This window comes from Lissotriton helveticus, chromosome 5_1 (assembly GCF_964261635.1).
Source record: "Lissotriton helveticus chromosome 5_1, aLisHel1.1, whole genome shotgun sequence".
Classification (NCBI taxonomy): domain Eukaryota; kingdom Metazoa; phylum Chordata; class Amphibia; order Caudata; family Salamandridae; genus Lissotriton; species Lissotriton helveticus.
The window spans coordinates 1,591,832,544-1,591,855,955 of NC_136065.1; the positions used below are offsets into that span (position 1 = coordinate 1,591,832,544).

Sequence of the window (23,412 nt, forward strand, 5' to 3'; positions counted from 1 at the left end):
GGCGTAGTGCAGAGGCGTAGTGCAGAGGCGTAGTGCGTTGTGCAGAGGTGTAGTGCAGAGTGGCAGTGCAGAGGCGTAGTGCGTAGTGCAGAGGCGTAGTGCAGAGGCGTAGTGCGTAGTGCAGAGGTAGAGTGCAGAGGCATAGTGCGTAGTGCAGAGGTGTAGTGCAGAGGCGTAGTGCAGAGGCGTAGTGCGTTGTGCAGAGGTGTAGTGCAGAGGCGTAGTGCAGAGGCGTAGTGCGTTGTGCAGAGGTGTAGTGCAGAGGTGTAGTGCAGAGGCGTAGTGCAGAGGCGTAGTGCAGAGGCGTAGTGCGTAGTGCAGAGTGGCAGTGCAGAGTGGCAGTGCATAGTGCCGAGTGGCAGTGCGTAGTGCCGAGTGGCAGTGCGTAGTGCCGAGTGGCAGTGCGTAGTGCCGAGTGGCAGTGCGTAGTGCCGAGTGGCAGTGCGTAGTGCAGAGTGGCAGTGCGTAGTGCAGAGTGGCAGTGCGTAGTGCAGAGTGGCAGTGCGTAGTGCAGAGTGGCAGTGCGTAGTGCAGAGTGGCAGTGCGTAGTGCAGAGTGGCAGTGCGTAGTGCAGAGTGGCAGTGCAGAGTGGCAGTGCAGAGTGGCAGTGCAGAGTGGCAGTGCATAGTGCCGAGTGGCAGTGCGTAGTGCCGAGTGGCAGTGCGTAGTGCCGAGTGGCAGTGCGTAGTGCCGAGTGGCAGTGCGTAGTGCCGAGTGGCAGTGCGTAGTGCATAGTGGCAGTGCGTAGTGCCGAGTGGCAGTGCGTAGTGCATAGTGCCGAGTGGCAGTGCAGAGTGGTAGTGCGTAGTGCAGAGGGGCAGTGCGTAGTGCAGAGGGGCAGTGCGTAGTGCAGAGGGGCAGTGCGTAGTGCAGAGTGGCAGTGCGTAGTGCAGAGTGGCAGTGCGTAGTGGCAGTGCGTAGTGCAGAGTGGCAGTGCGTAGTGCAGAGTGGCAGTGCGTAGTGCAGAGTGGCAGTGCGTAGTGCAGAGTGGCAGTGCGTAGTGCAGAGTGGCAGTGCGTAGTGCAGAGTGGCAGTGCGTAGTGCAGAGTGGCAGTGCGTAGTGCAGAGTGGCAGTGCGTAGTGCAGAGTGGCAGTGCGTAGTGCAGAGTGGCAGTGCGTAGTGCAGAGTGGCAGTGCGTAGTGCAGAGTGGCAGTGCGTAGTGCCGAGTGGCAGTGCGTAGTGCCGAGTGGCAGTGCGTAGTGCCGAGTGGCAGTGCGTAGTGCCGAGTGGCAGTGCGTAGTGCCGAGTGGCAGTGCGTAGTGCCGAGTGGCAGTGCGTAGTGCATAGTGCCGAGTGGCAGTGCAGAGTGGCAGTGCGTAGTGCAGAGTGGCAGTGCGTAGTGCAGAGTGGCAGTGCAGAGTGGCAGTGCGTAGTGCAGAGTGGCAGTGCGTAGTGCAGAGTGGCAGTGCAGAGTGGTAGTGCGCAGTGCAGAGTGGCAGTGCGCAGTGCAGAGTGACAGTGCAGAGTGGCAGTGCGTAGTGCAGAGTGGCAGTGCGTAGTGCAGAGTGGCAGTGCGTAGTGCAGAGTGGCAGTGCGTAGTGCAGAGTGGCAGTGCGTAGTGCAGAGTGGCAGTGCGTAGTGCAGAGTGGCAGTGCGTAGTGCAGAGTGGCAGTGCGTAGTGGTAGTGCGCAGTGCAGAGTGGCAGTGCAGAGTGGTAGTGCGCAGTGCAGAGTGGCAGTGCAGAGTGGCAGTGCGTAGTGCAGAGTGGCAGTGCAGAGTGGTAGTGCGCAGTGCAGAGTGGCAGTGCAGAGTGGCAGTGCGCAGTGCAGAGTGGCAGTGCAGAGTGGCAGTGCGTAGTGCAGAGTGGCAGTGCGTAGTGCAGAGTGGCAGTGCAGAGTGGCAGTGCGTAGTGCAGAGTGGCAGTGCGTAGTGCAGAGTGGCAGTGCGTAGTGCAGAGTGGCAGTGCGTAGTGCAGAGTGGCAGTGCGTAGTGCAGAGTGGCAGTGCGTAGTGCAGAGTGGCAGTGCGTAGTGCAGAGTGGCAGTGCGTAGTGCAGAGTGGCAGTGCGTAGTGCAGAGTGGCAGTGCGTAGTGCAGAGTGGCAGTGCGTAGTGCAGAGTGGCAGTGCGTAGTGGTAGTGCGTAGTGCAGAGTGGCAGTGCGTAGTGGCAGTGCGTAGTGCAGAGTGGCAGTGCGTAGTGCAGAGTGGTAGTGCAGAGTGGCAGTGCGTAGTGCAGAGTGGCAGTGCGTAGTGCAGAGTGGCAGTGCGTAGTGCAGAGTGGCAGTGCAGAGTGGCAGTGCGTAGTGCAGAGTGGCAGTGCAGAGTGGCAGTGCGTAGTGCAGAGTGGCAGTGCGTAGTGCAGAGTGGCAGTGCGTAGTGCAGAGTGGCAGTGCGTAGTGCAGAGTGGCAGTGCGTAGTGCAGAGTGGCAGTGCGTAGTGCAGAGTGGCAGTGCGTAGTGCAGAGTGGCAGTGCGTAGTGCAGAGTGGCAGTGCGTAGTGCAGAGTGGCAGTGCAGAGTGGTAGTGCGCAGGGCAGAGTGGCAGTGCGTAGTGCCGAGTGGCAGTGCGTAGTGCCGAGTGGCAGTGCGTAGTGCCGAGTGGCAGTGCGTAGTGCCGAGTGGCAGTGCGTAGTGCCGAGTGGCAGTGCAGAGTGGCAGTGCGTAGTGCAGAGTGGCAGTGCGTAGTGCAGAGTGGCAGTGCGTAGTGCAGAGTGGCAGTGCGTAGTGCAGAGTGGCAGTGCGTAGTGCAGAGTGGCAGTGCAGAGTGGCAGTGCGTAGTGCAGAGTGGCAGTGCGTAGTGCAGAGTGGCAGTGCAGAGTGGCAGTGCGTAGTGCAGAGTGGCAGTGCATAGTGCAGAGTGGCAGTGCCGAGTGGCAGTGCGCAGTGCCGAGTGGCAGTGCGTAGTGCCGAGTGGCAGTGCGTAGTGCCGAGTGGCAGTGCGTAGTGCAGAGTGGCAGTGCAGAGTGGCAGTGCGTAGTGCCGAGTGGCAGTGCGTAGTGCCGAGTGGCAGTGCGTAGTGCCGAGTGGCAGTGCGTAGTGCCGAGTGGCAGTGCGTAGTGCCGAGTGGCAGTGCGTAGTGCAGAGTGGCAGTGCGTAGTGCAGAGTGGCAGTGCGTAGTGCAGAGTGGCAGTGCGTAGTGCAGAGTGGCAGTGCGTAGTGCAGAGTGGCAGTGCGTAGTGCAGAGTGGCAGTGCGCAGTGCAGAGTGGCAGTGCGCAGTGCAGAGTGGCAGTGCGCAGTGCAGAGTGGCAGTGCGCAGTGCAGAGTGGCAGTGCGCAGTGCCGAGTGGCAGTGCGCAGTGCCGAGTGGCAGTGCGTAGTGCCGAGTGGCAGTGCGTAGTGCATAGTGCCGGTGCGTAGTGCAGAGTGGCAGTGCATAGTGCCGAGTGGCAGTGCGTAGTGCCGAGTGGCAGTGCGTAGTGCCAGTGCGTAGTGCATAGTGCCGAGTGGCAGTGCAGAGTGGCAGTGCGTAGTGCAGAGTGGCAGTGCGTAGTGCATAGTGCCGAGTGGCAGTGCAGAGTGGCAGTGCGTAGTGCAGAGTGGCAGTGCGTAGTGCAGAGTGGCAGTGCAGAGTGGTAGTGCGCAGTGCAGAGTGGCAGTGCGTAGTGCAGAGTGGCAGTGCAGAGTGGCAGTGCGTAGTGCCGAGTGGCAGTGCGTAGTGCCGAGTGGCAGTGCGTAGTGCCGAGTGGCAGTGCAGAGTGGCAGTGCGTAGTGCCGAGTGGCAGTGCGTAGTGCCGAGTGGCAGTGCAGAGTGGCAGTGCGTAGTGCAGAGTGGCAGTGCGTAGTGCATAGTGCCGAGTGGCAGTGCAGAGTGGCAGTGCGTAGTGCAGAGTGGCAGTGCGTAGTGCATAGTGCCGAGTGGCAGTGCAGAGTGGCAGTGCGTAGTGCAGAGTGGCAGTGCGTAGTGCAGAGTGGCAGTGCGTAGTGCAGAGTGGCAGTGCGTAGTACAGAGTGGCAGTGCGCAGTGCAGAGTGGCAGTGCGTAGTGCAGAGTGGCAGTGCAGAGTGGCAGTGCGTAGTGCAGAGTGGCAGTGCGTAGTGCAGAGTGGCAGTGCGTAGTGCAGAGTGGCAGTGCGCAGTGCAGAGTGGCAGTGCGCAGTGCAGAGTGGCAGTGCGCAGTGCAGAGTGGCAGTGCGTAGTGCAGAGTGGCAGTGCGTAGTGCAGAGTGGCAGTGCGTAGTGCAGAGTGGCAGTGCGTAGTGCAGAGTGGCAGTGCGTAGTGCAGAGTGGCAGTGCGTAGTGCAGAGTGGCAGTGCGTAGTGCAGAGTGGCAGTGCGTAGTGCAGAGTGGCAGTGCGTAGTGCAGAGTGGCAGTGCGTAGTGCAGAGTGGCAGTGCGCAGTGCAGAGTGGCAGTGCATAGTGGCAGTGCGTAGTGCAGAGTGGCAGTGCGTAGTGGCAGTGCGTAGTGGCAGTGCGTAGTGGCAGTGCGTAGTGGCAGTGCGTAGTGGCAGTGCGTAGTGGCAGTGCGTAGTGCAGAGTGGCAGTGCGTAGTGCAGAGTGGCAGTGCGTAGTGCAGAGTGGCAGTGCAGAGTGGCAGTGCGTAGTGCAGAGTGGCAGTGCGTAGTGCAGAGTGGCAGTGCAGAGTGGCAGTGCGTAGTGCAGAGTGGCAGTGCGTAGTGCAGAGTGGCAGTGCGTAGTGCAGAGTGGCAGTGCGTAGTGCAGAGTGGCAGTGCGTAGTGCAGAGTGGCAGTGCGTAGTGCAGAGTGGCAGTGCGTAGTGCAGAGTGGCAGTGCGTAGTGCAGAGTGGCAGTGCGTAGTGCAGAGTGGCAGTGCGTAGTGCAGAGTGGCAGTGCGTAGTGCAGAGTGGCAGTGCGTAGTGCAGAGTGGCAGTGCGCAGTGCAGAGTGGCAGTGCGCAGTGCAGAGTGGCAGTGCGCAGTGCAGAGTGGCAGTGCGCAGTGCAGAGTGGCAGTGCGCAGTGCAGAGTGGCAGTGCGCAGTGCAGAGTGGCAGTGCCGAGTGGCAGTGCGTAGTGCCGAGTGGCAGTGCGTAGTGCCGAGTGGCAGTGCGTAGTGCAGAGTGGCAGTGCGTAGTGCAGAGTGGCAGTGCAGAGTGGCAGTGCGTAGTGCAGAGTGGCAGTGCGTAGTGGCAGTGCGTAGTGCGTAGTGGCAGTGCGTAGTGCGTAGTGGCAGTGCGTAGTGCAGAGTGGCAGTGCGTAGTGCAGAGTGGCAGTGCGTAGTGCAGAGTGGCAGTGCGTAGTGCAGAGTGGCAGTGCGTAGTGCAGAGTGGCAGTGCGTAGTGCAGAGTGGCAGTGCGTAGTGCAGAGTGGCAGTGCGTAGTGCAGAGTGGCAGTGCGTAGTGCAGAGTGGCAGTGCGTAGTGCAGAGTGGCAGTGCGTAGTGCAGAGTGGCAGTGCGTAGTGCAGAGTGGCAGTGCGTAGTGCGTAGTGGCAGTGCGTAGTGCAGAGTGGCAGTGCGTAGTGCAGAGTGGCAGTGCGTAGTGCAGAGTGGCAGTGCGTAGTGCAGAGTGGCAGTGCGTAGTGCAGAGTGGCAGTGCGTAGTGCAGAGTGGCAGTGCGTAGTGCAGAGTGGCAGTGCGTAGTGCAGAGTGGCAGTGCGTAGTGCAGAGTGGCAGTGCAGAGTGGTAGTGCGTAGTGCAGAGTGGCAGTGCAGAGTGGTAGTGCGCAGTGGCAGTGCAGAGTGGTAGTGCGCAGTGGCAGTGCAGAGTGGCAGTGCAGAGTGGCAGTGCAGAGTGGCAGTGCAGAGTGGCAGTTCGTAGTGCAGAGTGGCAGTGCGTAGTGCAGAGTGGCAGTGCGTAGTGCAGAGTGGCAGTGCGTAGTGCAGAGTGGCAGTGCGTAGTGCAGAGTGGCAGTGCAGAGTGGCAGTGCGTAGTGCAGAGTGGCAGTGCGCAGTGCAGAGTGGCAGTGCAGAGTGGCAGTGCGCAGTGCAGAGTGGCAGTGCAGAGTGGCAGTGCGTAGTGCAGAGTGGCAGTGCGTAGTGCAGAGTGGCAGTGCAGAGTGGCAGTGCGTAGTGCAGAGTGGCAGTGCGTAGTGCCGAGTGGCAGTGCGTAGTGCCGAGTGGCAGTGCGTATTGCCGAGTGCCGAGTGGTAGTGCGTAGTGCAGAGTGGCAGTGCGTAGTGCAGAGTGGCAGTGCGTAGTGCAGAGTGGCAGTGCGTAGTGCAGAGTGGCAGTGCAGAGTGGTAGTTTATAGTGCAGAGTGGCAGTGCAGAGTGGCAGTGCAGAGTGGTAGTGCGTAGTGCAGAGTGGCAGTGCAGAGTGGCAGTGCAGAGTGGCAGTGCAGAGTGGCTAAAACACATTGCCATTTACAATGCCATTATCTCTAACTTAAAACAAACCCGAGCCCTAATGCATTCCTAATGCTTGTTTTTTATGCCTGGGGTGAGCCACTGCAGTATGCCGGGTCGCTGGCCTGAGAGCTCTTGACTGGTGCGGAGAGTGGGGAGCCCCCCTCCATGTACTTTGCAGGGGGGCCCTCAAGTTTTGTTATGCCACTGGCTGGAAGACCTCTGAAGTAAAAGAATGTGTGGGTCTGCCCTCTTGAGAGCACTCCTTGCTTTCCTGGAGTTTCTCAGTCAGTTATGCTGCGTTCTTTCGAATCCCCTCTCTTACCGTTCTATGCAAGGTGCCACCCCCCAACAGAAATTTGACCACTTTGGACGCAGTGATCTATCGTGTGAGAAGCTGCAAGGGTCCTTTTGCCGTTTGACAGCCAGACACTGGAATCTTGTACCCTTGGAGCTGCGTTTGGTGCCATCACTTTCTATTTTTGGGGGACAAAATATGAAATTCTGTTCTACCTGGATTAATTAGATGGTCTTGGTCCGTACACTGGAAATTTCCACCTCGTGTGTGACGCCACTTCCTCCTCAGTATATGTTCATCTGCTCAAACCTTTCCTATGCTCGGAGTTGCTTGTTCTTTAGCGCCTTGGCACCTCGGAGAGGATAGCTGTTGCCACTTCACTATAAATATCCTTTTATACAACTGTAGCTTGTTCTTAGAGCCAGATGTGATTTTAAATGGTTCTTGTCCACAGTCTCAAGGAAGCTGCTGAAAAACAAGGACTGCTGCTGGTCTCTTCCCTGGCGCTGCTGCACCAGCTGAACAGCTTCACACCATAGCACAAAGGTGTCTTCATGCGGTCTAGCATACACAATCCTGTGCATCGACCAACTTAAACCATACTTGTTGGATGGGAGCGCTGCATACATGCAATGTGTGCAATAGAAATAAAAACGTTTCTCCTGTCTCGAGGAGCGGTTATTTATTTTCGACGCAAAGTCGTGTCAAACAAACTTTGTAGAGATATCTTTGTGTGAAAATCCACGGGTGTTGGCGTTGGAACTCCCACGTTAAAATTCACCTGTGACAGAAAGTAGAACAAAGCCACTAAAAGTGCTACTGTAAGGGTTACTTTACAGCGCCAAAAAAGTTTTGCGGTACAAATAAATACTTTATCGAACTTTTTGCTGCCTTGCATCATTTTATGGCGGCACAAATTATTGATCAATCTTCCCCTGTATGTACCATACAATATATAAACTTGTATGTCTGTCTGCAGCTCAGTGTCTTACTAAGCAGAAAATCCTTAGGCCTTCCAATGTTCTTTTACCAGTTTATTATGATACATTCAAATTGCCCCGAAACGTATACGTTCCCGAATTCACACACACCAAAAGCACTAAATTAAAAATAGAAGGATTTAAATATAGCTGTAACAATCTTGCACACCTCTGCTCTACTGAGGTAGAAGGAACAGCTATGGTTACCCTAATAATTCACTACTCCACAATGCAGGATATGGACTTCTCTTACCACCCTTCGGTTTTCACCACCAGACAGAATCTTCCAAACTAATACTTACTCTATACGAGTGGCTACTCCCCCGACCCCCTAACCGTTTCTTTCAGATGTTGGTTTAATTAGTTCATGGACGCAAACCAAGACTACAACACCCAGAATGCACACCAAAGTCCATGACTGAAAACAGTGCCCATAATGAGGCGATGGAGGTGATAACCCTAAGGGTAGGTGCCCTGCAGGACTTTATTTATTTATGCAATTTTATAAAGCGCGGACTTTATCAGGTGTCAGAGCGCTGTACAATGTTCACAATTTCACATGCATAGTTGTGGCCTGCTGGTGAGTCTGCGCGGGACTACACTTCTTGTGAAGGCCGGGTCTGGTGGCTTTGTGGACTAATACTCCATTGTAGGGGCCAGGTTCAAATACCAGCTGCTCCACTCCGCCTTTCGCCTGTCTGAGGTCGATAAAATAAGTACCATTGATTTGGGTAACAATAAACCTGTTTATCAACGCATAGATACCCTTCTGGGTGGATGTGTGCTTTACAGCTACACATTATGCTATCACACATACTATACAGAGAACAATTAATTTGTATGGTTTAACTGGAACGAGACTTTAAAATGAAGGATTGTGAGTGACTAATCAAATGTTTACACAATGCAGCCACCTCCATAGCCATTTCAATAGGCCTAGATTAAGTAACAATTAAAGTAAGGTTTATTTTAGGAAGCATACCATCAGGATACTCGATACAGTATTTAATTTCAGAACACACAGCAGGCGGCCAAGGGCTTGTGGTGGTCACACGTACATGCAAAGATATAAAACTATGTATGTGCGATTGTTCAAGTGACCAGGAAGTACTGAATTACAGTAACCACATATTTAGCTTGATTAAACTGATTTTATGGATATATGGTTTGGTTTAAAGGAATGCGGCCAGGAAACAGTGCCGCCTGACAAGGGTGCAACTATTGTAAATTCTGCTCAAGTTAGCACACGAGACTGCTCGTGGAGGGGTCAGCGCAGTCAGTCACTACCTGCTGAAAGTGCAACGTGCGCTTAATACATCAGTCATGGTAATTGAAAGGGTTTGTATTTCGTTCCAAAAAAGGCGGCTTGCCTAACTGTTTACTTACGTTGGAGTACACCCCGATCCTTTCTAATTTATCCTTTTTTGACTTTATAAAAATAAACCCTAGGTACGGTTTCGCTTTTCTATGAGTACCTTTTTAAAAATGAATTTCATATTCGCATTGCTGCATTATGGCAATATCACATTTTATACACTTTAATACACGATGCCCAAAAAGGCAAATGCATAGTTTAAACACATAATTTATGCTTTCTAATGACAGAAAATGTAACACAGGCTGAAAATTGTCATTGTTTACAATGTACAGTGCTGGAAAGAAGTAAAAAAATCGCTTTGATAAACCGCAAATTACGGTGTAGGGGGGCTGATGGCGGCAAACGCAAAAAAGTGGTTAGGATGGCGTCTGTGCCAATCAGCCTATGGTTTTTCAATACATATGCATTGTTTATGTACACTCTGCCCGCCAAAGGATTTGTCAAAGAGAAATGCTATAGCAAAGTTCTTCTGGCTTAGATGTTGGTCCGATACAGACCATATTTTACAAAGTCTGCAGTATTTTCTGAACACAGACGCCCACAACTGCTGAAAACAAACGTAGTCCTGTTATTAACAAATCTGTGGAAGACATGTCAGCAAGAGCATCTAAGATTTAAGGCGCTACACATAGAACACAACTGCCTGCAGCAACTCTGGGCCACAACAAATTCCAAAAATCAAAATGTGATGAAGGGGAATAAAAATGTGTAATGGGAACAACACTACAAAGCGTACTGTAAAATTATCGTTTTATATTGGGTATATTCACAAAATGAAGTACAGGGAGATTTAGTGAGTTAGAATTGCACAGTGTTGGTTATTTGCAGACACGATGCCTAGAAGAACATCTGCAAGGTCAAAGATGGTAAATTTGCAAAGCCTAATAAATAAATGTTGGAACTAAGGGCCTCTTGCTACCTGTTACAGGGTGCGCCTCCAGCCCATAGAAACAAGCATTAGACATGCAATCGGGCTCAGATTTATTTGAGTTTGAGCTAATGGCATTGTAAATGCAAATGTATTGTTGCTATGTGTTATGGAGTGTGTTCATGTGGTGTGTACTGCCAGTGATCTCCTTGTGAGTGTGAGAATATTGCACCGTTACTGCCTGTGATGTCCTTCTTGTGAGTGTGAGAAGCTTGCACCTCTGCTGCCTGTGGTCTCCTTGTGAGTGTAAGAAGCTTGCACTGCTGCTGCCTGTGATGTCGTTCTTGTGAGTGGGAGAAGATTGCACCTCAGCTGCCTGTGGTCTCCTTGTGAGTGTAAGAAGCTTGCACAGCTGCTGCCTGTGATGTCCTACTCACTACTCTACTCACTACTCTACTCACTACTCTACTCACTACTCTACTCACTACTCTACTCACTACTCTACTCACTACTCTACTCACTACTCTACTCACTACTCTACTCACTACTCTACTCACTACTCTGCACTCACTACTTTACTCACTACTCTACTCACTACTCTACTCACTACTCTACTCACTACTCACTACTCTACTCACTACTCACTACTCTACTCACTACTCTACTCACTACTCTACTCAGTACTCTACTCACTACTCTGCACTCACTACTCTGCACTCACTACTCTGCACTCACTACTCTACTCACTACTCAACTCACTACTCTGCACTCACTACTCACTACTCTACTCACTACTCACTACTCTACTCACTACTCTACTCACTACTCTACTCACTACTGTACTCACTACTCACTACTCTACTCACTACTCACAACCCTACTCACTACTCTATTTACTACTCTACTCACTACTCTACTCACTACTCTGCACTCTCTACTCACTACTCTACTCACTACTCTACTCACTACTCACTACTCTACTCTCACTACTCTACTCACTACTCTACTCACTACTCACTACTCTACTCACTACTCTACTCACTACTCTACTCACTACTCTACTCACTACTCTACTCACTACTCTACTCACTACTCACTTCTCTACTCACTTCTCTACTCACTACTCTGCACTCACTACTTTACTCACTACTCTACTCACCTCACTACTCTACTCACTACTCACTACTCTACTCACTACTCTGCCCTTACTACTCACTACTCTACTCACTACTCTACTCACTACTCTACTCACTACTCTACTCACTACTCTACTCAGTACTCTACTCAGTACTCTGCTCACTACTCTGCTCACTACTCTGCTCACTACTCTGCTCACTACTCTGCTCACTACTCTGCTCACTACTCTGCTCACTACTCTGCTCACTACTCTGCTCACTACTCTGCTCACTACTCACTACTCTACTCACTACTCTACTCACTACTCTACTCACTACTCTACTCACTACTCTACTCTACTCACTACTCTACTCACTACTCTGCACTCTACTCTGCACTCTACTCTACTCACTACTCTACTCACTACTCTACTCACTACTCTACTCTCTACTCACTACTCTACTCACTACTCTACTCACTACTCACTACTCTACTCACTACTCTACTCACTACACTACTCACTACTCTACTCACTACTCTACTCAGTACTCTACTCAGTACTCTACTCAGTACTCTGCTCACTACTCTGCTCACTACTCTGCTCACTACTCTGCTCACTACTCTGCTCACTACTCTGCTCACTACTCTGCTCAGTACTCTGCTCACTACTCTGCTCACTACTCTGCTCACTACTCTGCTCACTACTCTGCTCAGTACTCTGCTCAGTACTCTGCTCACTACTCTGCTCAGTACTCTGCTCAGTACTCTGCTCACTACTCTGCTCACTACTCTGCTCACTACTCTGCTCACTACTCACTACTCTACTCACTACTCTACTCACTACTCACTACTCTACTCACTACTCACTACTCTACTCACTACTCTACTCACTACTCTGCACTCTACTCTACTCACTACTCTACTCACTACTCTACTCACTACTCTACTCACTACTCTACTCACTACTCTACTCACTACTCTACTCACTACTCTACTCACTACTCTACTCACTACTCTACTCACTACTCTACTCACTACTCTACTCACTACTCTACTCACTACTCTACTCACTACTCTGCACTCACTACTCTGCTCACTACTCTGCTCACTACTCACTACTCAACTCACTACTCACTACTCTACTCACTACTCTACTCACTACTCTACTCACTACTCTACTCACTACTCTACTCACTACTCTACTCACTACTCTACTCACTACTCTACTCACTACTCTACTCACTACTCTACTCACTACTCTACTCACTACTCTACTCACTACTCTACTCACTACTCTACTCACTACTCTGCACTCACTACTCACTACTCTGCTCACTACTCTGCTCACTACTCACTACACTACTCTACTCACTACTCTACTCACTACTCTACTCACTACTCTACTCACTACTCTACTCACTACTCTACTCACTACTCTACTCACTACTCACTACTCTACTCACTACTCTACTCACTACTCTACTCACTACTCTACTCACTACTCTACTCACTACTCTACTCACTACTCTACTCACTACTCTGCACTCACTACTCACTACTCTGCTCACTACTCTGCTCACTACTCACTACTCAACTCACTACTCACTACTCTACTCACTACTCTACTCACTACTCTACTCACTACTCTACTCACTACTCTACTCACTACTCTACTCACTACTCTACTCACTACTCTACTCACTACTCTACTCACTACTCTACTCACTACTCTACTCACTACTCTACTCACTACTCTACTCACTACTCTGCACTCACTACTCACTACTCTGCTCACTACTCTGCTCACTACTCACTACTCTACTCACTACTCACTACTCTACTCACTACTCTACTCACTACTCTACTCACTACTCTACTCACTACTCTACTCACTACTCTACTCACTACTCTACTCACTACTCTACTACTCTACTCACTACTCTACTCACTACTCTACTCACTACTCTACTCACTACTCTACTCACTACTCTACTCACTACTCTACTCACTACTCTACTCACTACTCTGCACTCACTACTCACTACTCTGCTCACTACTCTGCTCACTACTCACTACTCTACTCACTACTCACTACTCTACTCACTACTCACTACTCCACTCACTACTCTCCACTCACTACTTTCTACTCACTACTTTCTACTCACTACTCTACTCACTACTCTGCACTCTCTACTCACCTCACTACTCTACTCACTACTCTGCACTCTCTACTCACCTCACTACTCTACTCACTACTCTGCACTCTCTACTCACCTCACTACTCTACTCACTACTCTGCACTCTCTACTCACCTCACTACTCTACTCACTACTCTGCACTCTCTACTCACCTCACTACTCTACTCACTACTCTGCACTCTCTACTCACCTCACTACTCTACTCACCTGAGAACTTGTTCCATACAGTGCCTAATCTCTCCCAAATTGCCTCACAAACTCTGACGTAGGCTGGCGGTGGTCTGCAGCCTGCCAACAAATGGAACATTGATGCCCCACAATGCTTATGTTAGAACATTCAGGGGCCCTTTATTTTGCTTTACTTCCTGTTGTGACCTTGCGGTGTACTTATCCTTAGGGAATAGTAGTGCAATAGATTTTAGGGTCCAGGCTGTGGATAGTTGTACGAAGTTACTTGCCTAGAGGAGGCTTGTAGTAAGTTATGTGTCTGGGTAGCAAAGTATCGGTTCCCCATGACTGCATATTTAAATCTTGGAAGGTACTATTTAGGAAGTTAGCTGCTTTTCTGCAGAGTGAAGAAAGGGCAATATAGCTTAGGCATTTTTCGAGCGAATTAGATTTCTTGAAGGTAACAGTGCAGAGGCTCCTAAGTGTGTGCCAGCAATGACTGTGTGGCCACGTGGGTAACTGCCTAGAGTCTGCCCCACGAGCTTTCAAGATAAACAGAAGAAATAGCATTCACACAGTTCAGCTTGGATTGACTAGGCTTGCTTGGTGATTGCACTGACTTGTACTTGGCTTACATCACTAAAGCAAAAGATAACAACAGAAACTACACAGATAGTTTCTGGCTACAGTTGGGAAGAGAAGTAATATCACCTTATAACACTGCATCAGAATTTATTCTACCTTCCATATGATGTCCTGTTTACCACAGCTCAAATCTGCGAGATACGGGTAATCTGAAAAACCAGATATGAAGCAAAATGCGTGTTGTTTTTTAATGCCACCGCGGGTTACCTTTCTGCACCGCGTGTTGATGGATGTTTTCAGATTTTCTGCCCGACCTCCAGTGCGGTTAAATTGCCATCTTTCCCTCCCCATGTGCTCCGATCCCCTCCCTCTTCTGCCCGTGATTGCCTCTCCGTCTCGCTCGGTAGTGGCAGGGAGATGTACTCTCTGTTAGGTTCCCGCCTCTAAATACTGTAGATTTCCTCGACGAGCATGATGGTGATTTCCGCTCTATTGTAGCGGGGTGATCGGATTACGTATTTACTTGGCGTTAGAAGTCGCCTTGACCCGAGATAGTGTCAATTCTGCATTTCAGGGCAGAAAGTGAATCTCTCTTCGCGCTTATTAAATCTGAAGCCTGTGTGCACGTGAGGAGGACGCGCGCCCGACAAACGCACTGCTCTATGGTGAACGCGCGCACACCATCTGGAATGCATTACACGGCCACCCTGACAGCTCCTAATTAAGATTAATGCACTGCCAAGCACGTAACCGCTGAGAAAATGCCCAAAATGGCGCCCGACAATTACATCTGCCCAATCACATCACGACTACTAAAAATACATCACCGCGAGGACCAATCAACATTCAGATAATACAAAAAAACACCCGCACTAAGGAATCTGTCTTTCCCGAGCCCTAAAGAAACTTTTTTCTTTTTTTTTCTTTTACATTAGGATCTCGGAGCTCCGCCCCGAGCCCTAAAAAGCACTGTTCAATATTTGGCTAAATGGATTTTGAGAATAACAAGCAAACTACTTACATAATTCTTAATATTTAGGTCTGAAAGTCAGCAATGCCTTGCAAAAGAAGGAACTCTGGGAAGTATGACATATGTATGAACGACTGTAAATTTCCAAATTACTTCAATTTTTATTTTTTTATTTTTATCAGAGGGTTCGGGTAGTAGAACAACAAGAAGTATCTGCTTAACCCCCTAGTGGCTTTTAGAATTCTGCCATCTGGCCACGCTCAGGAGGGCTCTTTGGCATCCTGCTTTTACACCAGTGTATACCAGTTCAGTATTCAACACCTTGCATTCCTAGCTGTACATCACACTCCAGTCTTCCGCACCACCACCTTGAAGTGGTACTATGAAGTACTAGCAATTGTCTGTCACCAAATTCTGCCTAGATCACGTCCAGGTAGTGGATCTTTGCTCTATATCTCTTTTTAGTTCTGCGCTCCAGTTGAGGCTTTCATCTTTTCTGCCTGGTGCCTCTTGGTTTTCCCAGTCTTTTCCTTGCAAAGTCTCAATACACTTTTCCTTTCGTTAGCGTTTTCTTGGTTCCTTGCACCTGGTTTATTCTTTGCACTTGGCTCTCACTGCACCTGGGCTCCTCCCCTGTACTGCCACCTATTTGTGGCCCGAGGGCTCTGCGTGCACTGGCTCGCAACTGACCATGCTGCTGAGTCTCCCTCTTCATTGTCCTGACCCTGCTGGTAAATGTCCAGGCTCACTTGATTTCTGTTTCCAGTGTTAGTTGACTCCATTTTCCTGTTCTGGCCAGTCCTTTGTATCTGTTTTTTGTCTCTCTGCCCCTGTCATTGCCGTGTTCCTACTTCTGACTGCACACGTCTTGACCTGTCTTGTATAAGCATTTTCCCTGTCTTGTGTTCTGTACGTGTTCTGAATGCATATTCCTGTCTTGTCCTCGTTGGCGTGCAGATTTTAATTATTCAAAATTCTGTTTATTCCAGTCCTGTTCTTGGTCTTGATTCAAGTCCTGTTTTTCCCTGAGCCAGTTCCTGTTTCTATGTTCCCTGTTGTACTTTCCTGTGTTTGTGTTGCAATTTAGATTATCATTGCTACCAAGGGTGCCAGCTCGATTAGGAGGCTCATGCCACAGGCACAGAAATCCACCCAGTGCTCTTTCTCCATAAGAGCTGCTGGGTGTCCCCCGAAATCTGCAGGATTAATTTGCTCCAGGCCTTCTTGGAAGATTATTTCACCTCACAGAGATCATGTCCTCGTAGCATACAAATAATCTTTTAGAATAGTTTCATGGTTTCTACCTTCTTACAATCTTTCTAGTTTCACTTGAGGGTTTCAGTTCATGTCCAGTCCGATGATCACAGCCTGTTCCGACGGGCCCCAGTTTTAAGCTTCTATCCTAATTTTCTTCTCAGCTTTCAGGTAGCTTAAGCCCATTTAAAAAAAAAAATTCTTGGTCCCTGCAGAGAGCAAGCACCTCTGTTGTCTAGCCTTGTCCCTAGCTCAGCAGGATCCCTGATACAGCCCTTGTTACATAACCTTGTCTCGAACAATGTTAGTGTCCCTGACAGCAGAAATTCCGCAAGCAGCAGGCGATTTTCTCAGAGAAATGTGTGCTATGGTTAAGGTGTACCAAACCAGCATTAAAGTTAAGACCACAACATAAAACAACTTCCAAATCTATTCAGAAACTACAAATGCCATCTGAAGGTCAGTGGGCCCTACATATCCATCCTTGGGACCTTCATCACAGGCAGCCATTGGTACCAAATTTTACTTTAGGACTTTTCTGTTTCTTAAAAGTCATCTAGCAGATGCAGTTGCATGTTTAAGATTGGCAGGTGCCAAGAAGTTGGATACATTATTTTTTGGTCCCCAATAAAACAGTTGGGTATGGTACTAAAAAGCTTTGAGCAGGACAAAGTAGGATTTCAAAGCTGATGAGGTTGCTTTGCTGCTGAGGTAACCTTGCCACTCTGTCCACCTCCCCCTTTTACCTTCAGACTTAGTCAGTTTTTTGATTTTTAAAATCTTACAGCAGGGTAAGAAGAGATGCTGTTGCTGGGCAGGGATCCTCAAGGCTCGATATCTTCACCATGAGGTACTGCTACTGCCCTTTTCTTTGAAGCGAAAGGCTCTTTTGTGCCGAGAGTACCCGCCCTAGAATAACCTCAGCACTTTGTCTTGGTCAAATAAACTGTTAAGTGCCCAAAAATATCTTCATGCTGGAAAAGTTACACCTGGTCCTTCTTACATACCTCCTGGTCCTTGGTGAAGCCTTCTAAGCACTGGATCCCTCCTCAACCCCGAGTGTTTTAAGGTGCTGTAAAAAGTGGACAGATGGGTCTTAATCAGAGCAGGCAGCAATTCTGCCATGTGTATCCCTGTAGCAGCAACGGGTGAGCAGCTCCCATCCCTGGGTGCAAGCAGGAGTCCTCAGTCTTCTTTTCTCAGGAATCGGGAGCTGCTTCTCATTGATATACCTCCCGGGTCCAGGAAGGTTCCCAGCAGTTGGTGGTGAAGTACCACTCTTATTCTGTGCACTCGGTGATTGGAGAATTCCCTCTACCGTATCTTGGTAACTTTCCTACAAAAACCCCACCTCCTTTTGTAGTTCTTACTTTCCAAACTTAATGCAAACCTCACCAGAGTTCATAAATCTAGATGCCCTCCGGAGCCTCCCTCTCTAAGAGCACGGTGTTCCCTTCAGACACATACCAACTGAAATGAGGTTGCCGCTCCTTTTTCTAGAACCGGTTTTACCTCCTCCTGGAAACCGAGAATGAATTCCTGACCTGGCTAACGAAATTAATGTTTTCAGGTCCAGAGACCACAATTTTGGATATACACTTCAAAGGAAGAGCTGATGTGACAGGCATCTGTGTTTTCGTCTGTTACTGTCCCCCAGGTGACTCATATCTGCTGGTCACTGCTGACAACATTTTAGCCATTCTGCCATGAGGCTTTTTCATCGTTCTCTATGGAGGCCGGTCATTGACACCCACTCTGGGATGTGTATTTCAAATCCCGGGAGTGGGGTTGCTAACTATGCCATTTCAGAACAAACTGGATTCAACCAAAGGCAGGGTTTAAAAGTTGCCTTTCTACTAGTTATGAAAAATGAATCAACTTTTAATAAAACGTGAAAAAACTTTGAATTATCTACCATTTCCCCAAGCGGAATGATGACATTTGCTTTTAATTCACAATCTGGCCTGTTCATGGAAGCTGTAGTTTTGCCTCACAAGTGACAAACCACTCTTTGCAACTGTTGACTGTGGGGACTTACGTTTCCTTAATATTTAGCATGTCCCACTGTTATAAGTTAAGCAGACACCCCTGCAGACCTTCAAGGTGCACTTAGGGGTGACTTAGCTGATATAAAAAAAAAAATGACCCCTACATGGCAAAACACTTTTCTTTGCCATGTGTCACAGCAGTGGTTTTAAACTGCAGCTAGTCAAAGCGTTCTGAGGTTCTCTGGAGTCTAGCACTTAAGACATGCATGTGGGTAGATTAGCTGTCGCAATGCCACCAGCACCAAGTAGGGAGAATCCCTACATAATGCTTTTATTGCTTACAGATGTGCCTTTTGCGCTGGGCCCTCCCTCAAATATAACCATTCGTTTCATAGAATGCTCAGAGGACTGTTGGCATTTCACCCAATCACAGCAAAGGTATCTGAAAACGGGTTATCTTCAACCTCCAAAGAGCTGGTGGAAAAGAGACAAATGACAGCCTCTACTCTGAAGGTTGCACAGTTTTTAAAGGAGAAGGGTTCCTGTTCAGATGCTCACACTGTACTGTCTCGGGTCTGGTCTTGATGGTGGCATGTGGTGTTTCAGTTGCCATTCTGCCAAATCTGCCTTTGTTTTGAGAGTTAATCCTGCATCCTGACACATCTTAAAAGTAAATCCAACACAGCATTTTCCGAGAAATCAATTTTTATTAATCATAGGTATGCAATATTTCACAGATGAGAATACATTTCATATGAGACCTCATTGCACTCTTCTCGTGCAGTCACGCGCCCGTTCTCCTATTGCTCGCTGGTTGCCGGCTGTGGTCCTCCCAATTAGAGCACTCTGGGCAATTACTCATTAACACACTGCAAGTACATTTATTTATTCATTCATTCAAACATGGACAGATGTGAACAATTCTCTAATAAGACGTTTTGTGAAAGAATCGCAAACTTGGAGTGATAACTGGCAGCAGCGGTGAAACGCATAGATGCTCTCAGGAGATAGACTGCTCGTTTTAACGGTCATGCTGAAACACAAGAAAGAAATGCTTACTTTCCAAATGCTATGTAACGCACGCAGTTAATTTAGTAACTTCTCGTTACAGTAAGTATGGCCTTTCTGCGCAAACTTCATTTGGAACCTTATTTACAAGGCACAAGTCCTATAAAAAGAAGTGGGGAGAATGACCAAGGAAGACCATATGCAAATGACCTCATGACATCACGATGTAGCGCTATAAAAGAAATAAAATAGTGCTATTTTAAATATTTGAGTAAATACTGAGACAGACTAACCCACCTGACAGTCTTACAGTATCTGCATTTATATACAGGGACAGAACAAAGGCAAAAGCATGCCTCTCTCAAGTACCTGTGAAGAGAAGGCAAGCTGTGTCCCTTTGTTTCCCTCTGTGGCATTTACATTTAAATGTAAGGTTCCAGGCGGCCCTCAGTCAGCATATACAAACAAAAGGAGGCCGGATGGCCTCTTACCTTCGGCCCAGCTGGAGGAGAAACAAGCATTTGCAATGCAATAGGTTTCGCATTTGTGAAAGTTTGAGCTATTGGTGCTGTAAATGACATATTTTAGATATTCATGCGCATTATAGGTGAACCATGTGCGATTGAATGAATGGAGTTGTGAACTGCTTCAATGCAACCCGATAAAATTACTTTATTGGCATTAAAAAGTGTAGGCAAAGGTAAAACAAATACAGTTACACAAAAATAAAACATAACAGCAGGCGGACTGGAGAGTCAGAAAGGAAGACTATTGAGTTAGTTGCAGCTGTGTAAAAAGTAACATGGGGTGGGGAGCGGAAAGTAACGGGGGCCGAACAATATCAAAGGGATGCTTATCTTTGTATTTATATGCCATTACGTTGCCTCGTATATATTACAGACATTGGTACTACAAGCCTTACACAGACCAACTTGGTAAAAATAGGTGAACATGCATAGTAAATGCGCTTCTTTGTGCTTAAAGTTTTGTGCACACCACAATGACCCAGCCAAAGTTTTAACTCCGGATATATTCACTAGACCTGATCAAATAAGAAACTTTACCATTCAATGTGAAATCCCAGAATAAAACATACGCGCACCTTCTATGGACGCAAAAAAAGTCTACAATTAGGACAAATATTCAGACTTTAATATCATGACTTGGTAACTTGGGTAATATTAAACAAATGCTGCAGTCAGATCTAACCGATTAGAAGTGAACAGCGTTTCTTCCATAAAAGTAGTGAATGTCATTTGGAGAAAAAAAATTACAGCAGTTTTAGAGCAGAGTAACAGCAGTGTGTTTTTTTTTTAAAATGTGCACTTCATGTTACTAAAGGAAAGATGGCTAGAGCAGAGAATAATTAAAGAAGATTGTGCTGCAGTTTAAAGGTTGCATGTTTGGCTTGTTGAACTACAATATTACCACAAACAGTGAACTGTCACATTCTGACAGCCACATATTTTTTTTTGTCAGCTGTAAAACATCGACCATTTGATAACTGGAAGAGGCGGAGAGAGACGAGGGGATGATACTGATATCTGCACACCAGACAAACTCACAAACAGACGCTGTCCCACATATGTACATGCACAAGTACGGGACACCCAGATGAACATACAAACCGATGCAGACAATAGATTGAACACACCCTGAAACAATACACAGTCTCACACTGCCACACTCACAGGTGCATACAACAACATAAAACATATTTAAACTCAGGGACATGGTGCAGAGACACCGAAATACGCACACAAGAAGCCAGCACGTGCACGCAGGTAATACATAGGTACATACGGCAATACATAGGCACATGCAGTTAGACACAAATACCCCTGTGTACACCAGCACACAGTCACCCAAACACAGCACAAATGTGAATTCTCTATCTAACAGAGTACAGTGGATCTCTGCCGGGTACATAGCTTTGAGTGCCATTCACCGCACTTGCACCCTCGGCTGCCCATGGTGAAACAGGGGATGGCAGACTCCACGGCAGGATTAATTTAAACACAGAAAACAGACGCAATACACATCTGACATGAAAATAACACTCTTCTAACGCACACACTAACGGTCCAGACAATTGGGTTAGGACCCAGGGCTGGCTGAAGAGTAGCTAATGACATGCTTGGCATTGCAGCTATGCCTCTGATGTCCATACGGCATGGCGCGCTGCCAAAAATAAACAAGGAAAAACGCGAGCACCATCTGTTTCCAATTAACGCGAAAATTGGAAACAGATGGCATTAATGCTCACTCCCAAGCACCCTAGGCCAGGGAAAAAAGAAGGCGGGACAATAACTCGTTTTTGTTTTGAACTCTGAACACACACATGCACGAGCGTGTGTTCAGAGTTCAAAAGCCCTTTCTAAATGCATTGCAGTGCATGCGCGCTGGCTCACGCAAGACCTAAAAAGTTTCCCTCACTGCCTGCACATTGCTGCTGAGAATAGAAAGCAGGCAACGTGCAGGTGCTACTGAACGTGTCCCAGTGTCTGAAAATTACACCGGGACAAGTTCAGCATATTTCGTTGGGGCCCAACTTCTTGGTAGGGGGGACGGCGTCCACCCTGTGGAAAGAGTGAGGGAAAGCTGTGTACCTGCGTGTACCCCCAACTCGAGCCTTGCTTATCTACAAGAGAAAAGACTGAGCATGAAGAAAGTGGACATGCTCCCCAAGGTAAGTTAAAGTCATATAGAAAAGTCATATAGAAAATCAAAGGGTTTGTAACCATGATTTCTGTGAGGCAATGAAAATGCCTCCGGTATATCGTAATGCAGAATTCTGAATTGTATAGTGATCACTTTACTTATGGAGGCACTGGACAAAAATAATTAAGACCTAAAGACGTGAGGTGGATATGTTTATAAAAGTAGTAAAGTGTAAATGCACAGGTCCACAAGCTTTGTCTCCATGCCAGCAGGGGGAGAATTAAATTGAACTAATTTGGCAACCCAAAATATAGTAATAGTATTTGTGATAGTTTGTCCTCGCAGTGACTTTATAGTTTTCCAAAAACAGAGAGAAAGCAAGGCAGATCTTCTACCGAGAAGTCTACACCTAATTTCAATGCCAGGTGAAATGCGAATGTATTTGATTCGTAAAGCTCGACCATGGCTTCAGAGCGTGGAACAAAAGAGATTTCACTTCAGTGTGCAAGAAAGGCGGGTTGGGGTACATCTGTGGGATGGGGGTGTGAGAAGAAAGGGAGGATTTACAATAGGCCAGAATGGGGGCTGCCGTTTGAGTAGTACGGTATGGAATGGGCCTAATGAATTAAAGAACCAGAGTGTTTAAATGAATTTTATGGATATACAATTTCTGTGAATCATTAACAATGTCCAGTTTGCATTCAAACACATGATCTTATATGTATTAACTGACCATACAAGTGCTTTTGAAAATAATTTTCATGATGTGTTGAAGTGAATTTTCTGATGTGTTTTAGTTGTGCCACATTTCTGTGTAAAGCACCATTTTGACCAAGATGGGAATGATCGATGTCGCTCTGTGCAGCGGCTGTCCCTTCACACCCATTCCCTGGATGTATGACATTACAACGCATGCTTTTACATCGCATGCCTTTACAACGCAAGTATTACAACGCAGTCCATTACAACGCATAGTGCTTTGGGGTGCTGGATAGTGAATAGTTTAATTTACTATTCCAACTCAAGTCCCCGTGGACACTAGGGAAGGTTATTGGATAGTAAATTAACCTATTCCCTATCCTAGAGCGCCCCCCAGAGCAATGCGTTGTAATAGTTTGTGTTGTAATGGTTGCATTGTAAAGGCTCTGCAATGTAAAAGTTGCGTTGTAAAGGTTGTTTACCCCATTCCCTACCCACAAGCTCCACAATATACCGTCAAGCTGCAGTATAGTTGGATATTTCCATTATAGTTCTTGATAGAAGCCACCACGCTGCTCTGCAACTCATGTTATCATTTTTTAATCTTACTTTCGCACTGTGACTATTTTTAACCTTCTTACTGCTGAATTTTTATTTTTATTTCTATTGCTGCCTCTGAGTAGTTGATCGTGCTGTCTTGACAGCCTTTAGTCGCCTCCATCTAGCAAGCAGTAAGAAGCTGATTAGGCTGAGGGTAACCAATGAGTAGGGGAGGGGCGGAGTTTTGTTTACTATGCAGGTCTTAAAACTATGGCGGCAGCGCTGCTGGCGTGCTGAACGCACGCCAATGGCAAGCCCGTCTCCGCCTGTCTGTGGCTGGGCCAGGGGCCAGTTGTTCTGCCCAAAAACATATCTAGAAGCTTGAAGAACTGAAACTTCTGGCCCCACAAGATAAGCAGCAACTTGACCCCTCAGTTAAGTACAAGCTCAACAGACTCTGCCTTCTAAATTCTGGCCCAGCAATGGACCCAAGTGTTTTTTTGCCTGTAAACAGTGCCTAATTTGAGACA

At 48.0% G+C, this 23,412-nt stretch overlaps 1 protein-coding gene across 2 annotated transcripts in view; it reads right to left on the reverse strand.

Moving 5' to 3' along the window:
• Positions 1–18,669: 18,669 nt before the first annotated feature.
• EPS8L3 (EPS8 signaling adaptor L3) overlaps positions 18,670–23,412 on the reverse strand; it is a 196,698-nt gene continuing 191,955 nt past the window's right edge. For both annotated transcript variants that reach the window (XM_078644784.1, XM_078644786.1), the window contains exon 20: positions 18,670–19,007. The gene's annotated coding sequence lies outside the window, so the exon portion shown is untranslated. The remainder of the gene's footprint in view (positions 19,008–23,412) is intronic.